The 10,406-nt window shown below is 41.5% G+C and overlaps 1 long non-coding RNA gene across 1 annotated transcript; it reads right to left on the reverse strand.

Moving 5' to 3' along the window:
• Nucleotides 1-783: 783 nt before the first annotated feature.
• LOC143514900 (uncharacterized) lies at nucleotides 784-7,307 on the reverse strand. Its single transcript, XR_013130985.1, has 2 exons — nucleotides 6,692-7,307; nucleotides 784-2,751 (listed from the first exon to the last, which is right to left on the reverse strand). It is a non-coding gene; the product is annotated as an uncharacterized LOC143514900 (long non-coding RNA).
• Between the last annotated feature and the right edge of the window lie 3,099 nt (nucleotides 7,308-10,406).

The following is a 10,406-nucleotide window of genomic DNA, read 5'->3' on the forward strand; positions in this document are numbered from 1 at the left end:
GTGCAAATAACAAAAACATTTATGAACATAGTTCTGAATATTGTAAACAAAAACATCTTAGAGATTGTCAAATTTTTCTGCAAGAAAATTAGCGGATCAACATGTTGAGGAGTGAGACAGCTCCTTTGTGCAGTAACAATATTGCCAGCTGTTGAGAAAACTTCACAGCTTTATACTTGACGCGTCGCGACCGGCGTGAGCGTCCGCGCACCGAAAATGATCTAAAGATCGATCTCAGGTTTAATAAATCGATATCGAATCATTCAAATAAAGATTGATTTGAATTGAAAATTGATTTTTTAAACACAACCCTAGACATAATTAACACATGATTTGACAGATGTATATTCAGACATGAAAATGGGTCAGGGGTTAGAGAAGACGGGGGGGGGGGGGGGTAGCTGGTACAGTACCAGTTGACCGGAGGGGGGGGGGAGGTGTGAGTAAGAAGAATAGTCCATTGAAACGCAGAGGCTTCCCTGTTGACTTCTCTCACGGTAATGTCACGCTGAAAAATATTGACCTGTCTTGTCAATGGATGGAGCCAGATCCGTAAACGCGAGAAGCCCGCTTTCGCCATTCCAGATGGCTCAGTCAAAACCATTACGTCTTAATGAACAAATAAATACATCAGCAGCGAAAATGAGTGTAAAAAATACCAGGGTTCACGTGTTTTTATTTTGTCACAAAAGGCTTTGTTGTGGGCTGTAAACTTCTATCAACCACTTTAGCCCAGCGTGTTCGTTTGATGGGAAGGAGATAGCAGGAACCACCATACCAAAATTATAGCAATAACAAAAAAGGCCTTTATTAAAACAGAGATATCTCTGGGGATCTCACATTCTAACATTTTACATCAGAGACCCAACAAGTGTTTGAGCATGCCGTCTTTATATATGATTTCTCCGCCCCCAAACGCTTAGATCTTCTTCTATACCTTACATGGTGTTGTTCTTCAAGCATACAATACTTCTCTTTCTTCTCTGCAATCCCAACATGGACATATGGTTCCTGTGTATGGACTGATAGGCCGGCAAGAGGCCACCATTCATGAAGATGCTGTAAATTCATATTTCCCCAACGTCGGCACAATCAGGCTACGCCTTCTGCTTTTTAGATCTCACTCTACAGTGTGGTCTGCTCACATCCTCTCCCTGGGGTTCACAGCTCGGACACATCTTAGACAGTGGTTACATTTTACTTCTACATTAAACAATGATTATACTTCACTTCTTTTAAACAGTGGTTACATTTCGCTTATGTATTATGTTAAAAGAATAAACAAAGCATGTTAATTGCTAAGCAAAAAACCCAAAATCACAACAGACCCTCTCTTGATCTCTGAGAAAACAGAGATCACAAAATATCTTCCAATGTTACCCTCTCATCTGACTCCCCATGATACAACAGTGACATCATAGCTGCTTGTCCCTGAGTATTCCTCTGTTCAATCACCGTGCTGATAAACCATCACACTAAGTTTCTTACGCATGGAATACAACAACAATTTTACAGTTACTATTAAGATAATAAAGGCCTTGACCCACCATGGACCCACATACACAGGGGGCAGTCCCCTGAATGTCCTGGTGAGACAAACATTTTATGGCTTCACATTCAAATCAAAATCAAATCAAATATATTTGTATAGTGCTTTTCACAACACATATTGTCACAAATCGCTTTACAGGATTTACAAGGTTAACAATCATACGGGTCCAGATCCCTAGTGAGCAAGCCAAAGGCGACAGTGGCAAGGAAAAACTCCCTATGATGGTGGGGAACAGGAAGAAACCTCGGGAGGTCCAAGACTCAAAAGGGAACCCATCCTCCACTGGGCGGCCCGTTAACATTCTGTTACATAGTAATCATCACATTAGTGCCAACTTTAATAATAATGCACAAACAAACAAAAAACAAATAACAATAAACAAAGTCAAATAAACAATGTTAAACTAGGCCTTTAACGTGCCCCAGCTCTAGTGTTATTTTAACTCGTTGTTTGAGAGCTCCGTATCTCTGCGCGCTCAATGGTTCTGATGGTCGGCACTGGCTGAAGTGATACCACATTTCTTCTTTGCCCTTCAATTGGATGGCGTGTGATGTTTTTTCAATGATTTGGTGACTGGTGGATCTGCTCATGGCGTTGATTCTGACTCCTCCTCCTGGACAGAATAAGCTTCACAGACAGCTTTTTAGTGCATTTTACCATTATTTGTACAACCTTGTGGTTTTCCTGTGGGATGTCGCAAGCGCGTTGGGGGGCCCCCGAAAACTTCTCGCTGTCATATGAGCTCATACGGAGTGAATCCTGTAACGAAATTCACTGAAGATCTTCTGGCCAACAATACAAACACATACATTTGTGCACATATCTTTTCCTTTATCCTTTGTTACCATTTATCCTTTCCAATTTACCCTGAGATTGAGAATGATAAACCAACCCATATTTGTGTCTCAAACCCAAATTTTGTTCCACAAATTTTAGCTCCTAGGTAGTGAAGTGCATCCCATTATCTGAGTACACTTAATTTATTATACAATGGTGCAGTATCCAGTAATTTTATCAACATTTTGCAGACCAACTTAGAGTCCTCTGGCCTGGTGGGAAATGCTTCTACCCAACATAAGAATTTATCCACAGTCACTAACAAATACCTTAGTCCCCGTACTGGTATTAACATGTCAGTGTAGTCAGTCTGGATCTCCTCTCCTGGCTCCTATTGCCCAGGAAACTTGCTTAGACCTGGTCTTAAAACACAAGTTATGTGCATTACAGATATTCACATTTTCAGTCCAGTCTGCTATTAAGTCAGTTAAGTATGGGTGTGACCAGTAACACATTTTCCTTCATTTTTGCTACCTCGTGTGCTTCAGACAACACTGAATTAAATCAACTGACTTGGTAAAATCGGTCTCACATTAGGTCCTTTCCAAACCTCCGTACCCCATTTACCACCTTTATTGAACCACAACATTTTTCCTGTAGTTAACGTAGCTCTGAATCCTATGGCAGAGAGACCACTGTCCTCTGACCTGCAAACCATCTGATGGGCTCCTGTAACATATCCTGCCTTTTTTAGCGGCCACGTCCGCAGCTGCATTAACTCTGTATTAAATTGCCCCCTTTTGATAACTTGAACATTTAATGATAGCAACTCTTACCAACAGTAACACCTTTTACATCTTCTTATCATTTAATGAATTTACCTCCTGAAGTGGTGTAACCTGCTCTCTTTGTACAGAGTTCTACATGAACCACTCCTTCCACGTACGCAGAGTGTGTACAGATGTTAACTTCCTTGCCTTCCACCCACCTTAGTGCTACAATGACAGCCAAAATCTCAGCCCTCTGTGCTGATTGTACTACCCAGTTTTACCTGAATGTGCTACCCAGAACTCGCCTGCGTCTCCCTGAGCTTCCATTACCACCACAAATCCTGATTCAACACCACCATCTCGACTCCTGAATCTGTCCACATGTTCTCTACCCCAGGAATTGGTTCCATTTAGCTGCATATGCCACCTCAGTTACACACTCATGTGCCAGACCTGTAACATGCCATGCCATATTAATTCCTTCAAGTGAAAACATTAAGTTTTAAAACACAAAACCTTCTGTAGTGTGAACATTTGTAATTTTACAAAAGCCATGACGCTGTGACTGGTTAGAATATATAATGAATGTCTTGTGACTATGTGTGCTGTTTTATTTATTTAAACAAGTTGATGTAATAAATCAGCACCTTCCTGCCCCCCCCCCTTTTTTCTGAACCACAAGAGGGTGTTTCAGAAACATCTAGAGTAATCTGCCTGTGTCTCAAACGCAGCTGGTGGCTGTGAGATGAGGCCAACGTCATGAGGTCCCTCTGACCCCAGAGAAGCTGTTATCTGATCTAAAATTAAATTATGGTCAAGATGATCGCAGCATTCTCTCTCCTGGAACCTGCTCAACATATCACATTAGAATAACTTTAACAAATGACATTGTTTTAATAAACCAAGTATTACAAGACTTAGCATAGCTCACACATGGAATATTAGTTATTACCCAATTCTTAGCTATAGTGGCTCTCCTAATCATACCAGCGTCGCTAAGCAGGTGTCAGCCCCACAGGGACCACCACACCCTCAGGCTCCACCCATATGCTCCTGATTGCAATCTCCCATACCTTATCCTGTAGCTCTTCCTCAAATTCCTCCCCATAATCTGGATCCCCTATTGGTCATAAAACAAAGTAACATGCAGTGGGTCGGGTGGCAGGACGCAAGGCTCAGAGTGATCCACAGCTTCTAGGCCATGAAGACAGAGTGGACGCTCCTCGCAGTGCAGGAGTGTAGCTCCAGAAGATGTGAACTATGGGAGGCCATTCCGTGGAGATCACCAGTCCTAGAGGGCTACATAACACAGTAGCTCCTAGTTTAAAAAATGTCTCTTTTGCGGACGTTATCACGTGCAGTCTCTGATATGAGGAAGTTGTGGTTAATGGGCTGCTGGCCACATTGCACAGTCATTGGAACAGCTTTATGCAGGCTTTGGTCACAGAATCAGCATCAGGTAAAACACAGTTGATTGCTGAGTTGCTCCTTTGTTTCAACCAGAAATGACAACCTTTGAGTACGGGCAGTGAGGGGCAGCATGGGGTCTGCCGCAGCTTTGGTTTGGTGCTGGTACATACGGACTTCTGGACCTCCTTTGTCCAACGGCGTTCTGAGGACACTCCCTCGACCAGCAACACTCCTGCCCACAAAGAAACATCCACCCGACATGCCACAACCACAGTTGCCAGGACAACCCTGACCACCGTTGCCCCTTGCCCGACCCCTCCCTCTTAAACTTGAGTTAAATCTCATTGGTGGGTACTCCCACCCCTGTTGCAGATAGAGAACATATTGAGCAGTCTGGGGCGGGCCCCTGTACGCGTACACTGCCTGCGTACACCCTTTTCTAAACCAGTTAAGGTGTGAGCATTGGGACACCCGGATGTATGCTGCTTGGCTCTGATAACTTGTGGGAGTTGACCTATCCAACCATGTGACTTTAGAAATGGCGGATGCTGCATGTACTGGCCATTTAACAGAGGGCCTCACCTTAATGTTCCATTATGTCTAGTGAGGGGTACTTCATGTAGCAGGTGAGTTGTGCTTGCTGCATACTGAAAAGCACTTAACTTAAACAGTAACTTCACACTGTATTCCCTGACAGTGTGGTGAACTCATTAAAATTATTCTATTTGTAAGCAAAACTGCAAAACAGTTCAAACAGCTTAAAACATTAAAGTTCATACAATGATATTCAAGTTTTAATCTCAATAAGCTCAACATTTTCAAGTGAAGACAATCACTAAACTCATTGTTTTTCGTTTAATATTTGCCGAGCGTCTGACACAATGCGCTCCTGCATGCCTATTGGTTAAAACCATCTAATTAACATACTGTGATTTTTGAACAAACATGGTGGACAGTGCGGCTGGTGCGGGAAAACTACACTGTAAACCCAGCATTAAGGTTTTGCACTGTCTTAACTTTTTGTTATGTTTTAAGTTTAGATTCCCAGACCTGAAGCCATGACTGAGGTGCCCCTGAGCAAGACCCCTAACCCTCAAGCATTGTAGTATGCAGTACTTAAATATATATATATCTTAAAAAATAATATTTTCCTAAACTTATATTTTATTTAAAGTTTTATTCTTTTTTAAGTTAACTGTACTTAAAAATTATATTACATGAACTTAACATTTCTTAGGTAATCGGTTACAGCAAAACTTTTGAGTTCAGTGAACTTGTTGGGTTTTACAGTGCACTTTAACACTAAGAATATGAAGGTCCACCGTGACTATGCAAGGAAGAGAAATTTATATGTAAGGGAATGTTAACAGAACACAGGGCACAGGGAAAACACCATAAGAACTAAAGCAACTAGCGATACAGAAACAAAACAGAACCTTATTAACTAAACCAGACTGCTAAAAACATGTGTAGCAAGGGAACATGTCAGTAACCTAAACCGAAGACAAAACTGCTAGACAGGCAGATTCAAACACTAATAATGCATGAACATCTATCATACTTTCATTAATAACCAGACATCAAAACAAACTAAGGATAAGGAGGCTAGATGAAGTAAAAATCCAATACCAGCAAAGCTTTTAAACATTTACCTAAACAAACTTATGACCCGACTGACCAGAGTAACAGAGGGAAAAAACACAAGATCACTAACACAATAACCCACGATCAGAACATATAAAACCAGGAACTAAATCCCAGACAATAATGAGATATAAACTAGAAACAGCTGAGATGGCAAATGAAGGCAGAACTATACAATGAATGTATGATAGTGCATCAACGTGCTACCACACCTCTAACGTCTCCCAAAGCCAATATCTTATCAAAACTTATCTAGTTTAACTTGCCAAATACATCACCGTTTCACTCTGGCATGTCTACGTCACTTACTCACTTCGCTTATCCCGGTGTGTGCGCCATCTATAACTATCTCCACCCAGTCCCTATTAATTTGCAGTTAACCCTTACCGCACGACCTGACTTACTTTTATTGTCTATTTGCCTTTTTCTTGCTCCCTTAACTCCCTTCTTGGTCTTTCCTAGTTTAATTCCTTTAGCAGGATTAGCACGTTTTTTATTTTATTTTATATTTATTTATTTATTTATTTATTTATTTTACCTCTGCTCGCCTGCCTGTCTTCTGTGTGCAGCGTGTTCTAATGTTGTTCACCACTTCCTCTCTTTCAGTCTCTTCAGAGTGCTCAGATTCACTTCCTCATTGGTCGCAGTTCTCCCCCCCCTGCTTGCTCTCATCTTGTCGAATGACTGAATTTGCATGGGGTTTTTTACACTCTTTGTTGGGGGTTTTAACTATTTGGGACATGGGTTTTTTACACTCTTTATTGGGGTTTTTAACTATTTGGACTGTTCTTGTTTCTACATTAACCACTGAATAGATTCCTTTTACTTCTCCCTGAGTTTTGGTGGCACTCTCCTGTGAGGAAGCTGTGGGCATTACCGAGCCTTGATCATAAGGTGGCACATTTTACTGACTGTCTGCTATCTTCCTGGCCTGTTCCCCGATAGCCCAAGCCAACAACCTTATATTTTGCATCGCAATGCTAGTTCTCTTTCACAATTGATTATTTTACGGTTTAACTGCGCTCGCTTCAGTCTTCCTACATTCTCATGTTGCTCTTTCAGTTATTCTAATTTGCAGAGAGACTGTGATGATTTATGGTCAATGATGTCACCTATAGACACACAATCGTCGCCTGCCTGTCTTGGTCACCTCATACTTTTAATGTCTCATAACATTAGTTGTATGAATTACTTTACAAGTCACAGTCATTTGTTCCTATATGTGGACACTTATATGTTTTCCACTCACATAAACCAACACCATAAACCAACCATTTTACATCAAACTTTTACATACGTTTCGCATTTCCTCACCAGCCATTGTTGTTGATAAAAAAACTGATACTCACCTGCAGTCGTCTTCAACCTTACTTTAATAGATTGAGGGCTCTGTTGACACCGTAAGGTTTACCACCCTCAATCAATTCAGGTTCTTGGTCCGAAACCAGGCGATTTTGGGGGTACCTCAAGTCCCCGGGACGCCTGTGACCCAGCTGATTCGAGAACGCCGCTCGGTCTTACCGTCGCCTCGTCAGGCAAACGGGAGGGTTTGCCACACCCCAGGAAACAAAGAAACACTTATTAGGCCATTAGGGACTCCAACCCTGTTTTCATAGGGACTCCAACCCTATATATTCCTTTTAGGGACTGAAACCCTTTTTCCTTTTAAACCATATATTTTACCTTTTAAACCAAACCAAAAAAGATAATAAAAATTTTTTAAAAAATTGCTATTTAATTTAGCATCGACCAAACACCATTAGTTCATCACAATTTGGTATTATACAAATGTGCAGAAATTTTGTTGTAACAGGTATTCTGCTTTACCTTTAATTGAGCCGGCTCAGACGAACTAACAGTATTTTAGAAGACGTGTTCCAAAAATCTCTCTTCCCATCACGTCGGGGTCACCAACTGTTGTGGGCTGTAAACTTCTATCAACCACTTTAGCCCAGCGTGTTCGTTTGATGGGAAGGAGATAGCAGGAACCACCATACCAAAATTATAGCAATAACAAAAAAGGCCTTTATTAAAACAGAGATATCTCTGGGGATCTCACATTCTAACATTTTACATCAGAGACCCAACAAGTGTTTGAGCATGCCGTCTTTATATATGATTTCTCCGCCCCCAAACGCTTAGATCTTCTTCTATACCTTACATGGTGTTGTTCTTCAAGCATACAATACTTCTCTTTCTTCTCTGCAATCCCAACATGGACATATGGTTCCTGTGTATGGACTGATAGGCCGGCAAGAGGCCACCATTCATGAAGATGCTGTAAATTCATATTTCCCCAACGTCGGCACAATCAGGCTACGCCTTCTGCTTTTTAGATCTCACTCTACAGTGTGGTCTGCTCACATCCTCTCCCTGGGGTTCACAGCTCGGACACATCTTAGACAGTGGTTACATTTTACTTCTACATTAAACAATGATTATACTTCACTTCTTTTAAACAGTGGTTACATTTCGCTTATGTATTATGTTAAAAGAATAAACAAAGCATGTTAATTGCTAAGCAAAAAACCCAAAATCACAACAGCTTCTAACATGGGCTAAAGCACAGTGTAGGCTATGAAATGACAAGAGTTTACAACTTCATCTTCGACCTTTTCAGCCCTGGCACGAATGTTATTTACATTTTACATTTACATTTTACGGCATTTAGCAGACGCTCTTATCCAGAGCGACTTACAAAGTGCTTTGCTTCTGATCACAGAATACATCCTAGGAAATAGCACAGATAAGCCAGAATTCAAGACACCATTGAGTCAGACTACTACTAAACTACAGGAGTCAGTATCATTACCTAGTGTTTTGCAAGTTAGGCAAGTTTGCCAAGAAGCACATATAACCATAGACAGACATATAATTTAATAACAACGGCAAGTGGTATCAGCTGAGTTAAATGTGTGCCATATTTTGTCAATTGTGATTTTTACACCCCAATCGAAATTTGTCCTCCGCTTTTAACCCATCTGTGCAGTCAGAACACACACAAACACACTAGTGATTACTAGGGGGCTGTGGATCACACGTGCCCAGAGCGGTGGGCAGCCCTAGCCCGGCGCCCGGGGAGCAGTTAGGGTTAGGCGCCTTGCTCAAGGGCACCTCAGTCATGGCCTGTTTGGGAATTGAACCCACGACCCTCCGGTCACAAGACCAGTTTCCTAACCGCCAGGCCATGACTGCCCTATGACTGAGTTAGTGCTATGGTAAGCACCCAACAAACAGGTGAGTCTTCAGTCTACGCTTGAAGATAGCAATAGACTCTGCAGTCCTAGCAGCTAATGGAAGATCGTTCCACCATCTTGGAGCCAGGACGGAGAATAGTCTGGAGCTTTGTCTTCCATGAGACTTTAAGCATGGAGTTTCAAGTCGAGCCAAGCTTGAGGTTCTAAGTGTTCGCTGTACAGATCGGCTTTTGACCATGGACATTAGGGGTGGGAATCGTTTACTATCTCACGATTCGATTCGATTCCGATTTTGGGGGCCACAATTCAATTCAAAATTGATTTTCGATTCAAAACGATTTTTGATTCAAAACGATTTTCGATTCAAAAAACGAATTGATTTATAAAAATTTCTGCTTAAGTCTATAAAATCTGCATGATCTACTACAGTCTGCTTTGCAAGACAGAATGACAAATACAGAAAACAAAGTGTCTTTCACATTTAATTAACAAAAATAATGTGCTTTGGTAAAATAAAATGCTTATTGTTGTTACCAAAATTCTTGAGCTTCATTTTACAAGCTGTCAGGGCTGGCTCGGATGCTGTTCCCCCAGCCGTGGCTAGGGGCACCAGAGTCAGTCCCAGACTATAGGTGGCGTAACCATACGTTCTCAGCCAGTCTCTGCTTTCTCTGTGGTTGCTTCTCGTTTGAAGGTGTCTCGCCACCTCTCTGTTATGCTTTCTCTTTACTTATTCGAGTATCTATCTCCTGCGTCGCTTTCTGACCCATCTCAAGTTTTCCCAATACTGCATTTCTTCCTATCCGTTTTGCCTTTATTTTTGTGAAGGGTTTTATTTTGCTGCGGCGTTTTTTGCCAATTACTTCTTCTGGTGTCCTTGGTTTCGTTTTCGCGTTGCATTTATCCGCGCTGTTTTTTAGTTACTGTTGTTATTTTGTTTCTTTCTCCGTCTCACTATGGTTAACTGTTAGTTTTCCCGCGTTGTATTTTGCGCGTTGTTTTTTGTTTCTATTTGCTCCATGCCTTCACGGTTTTTATTTCTATTCGCTTGCGCTT

Source organism: Brachyhypopomus gauderio, chromosome 5 (genome assembly GCF_052324685.1).
Source record: "Brachyhypopomus gauderio isolate BG-103 chromosome 5, BGAUD_0.2, whole genome shotgun sequence".
Taxonomy (NCBI): domain Eukaryota; kingdom Metazoa; phylum Chordata; class Actinopteri; order Gymnotiformes; family Hypopomidae; genus Brachyhypopomus; species Brachyhypopomus gauderio.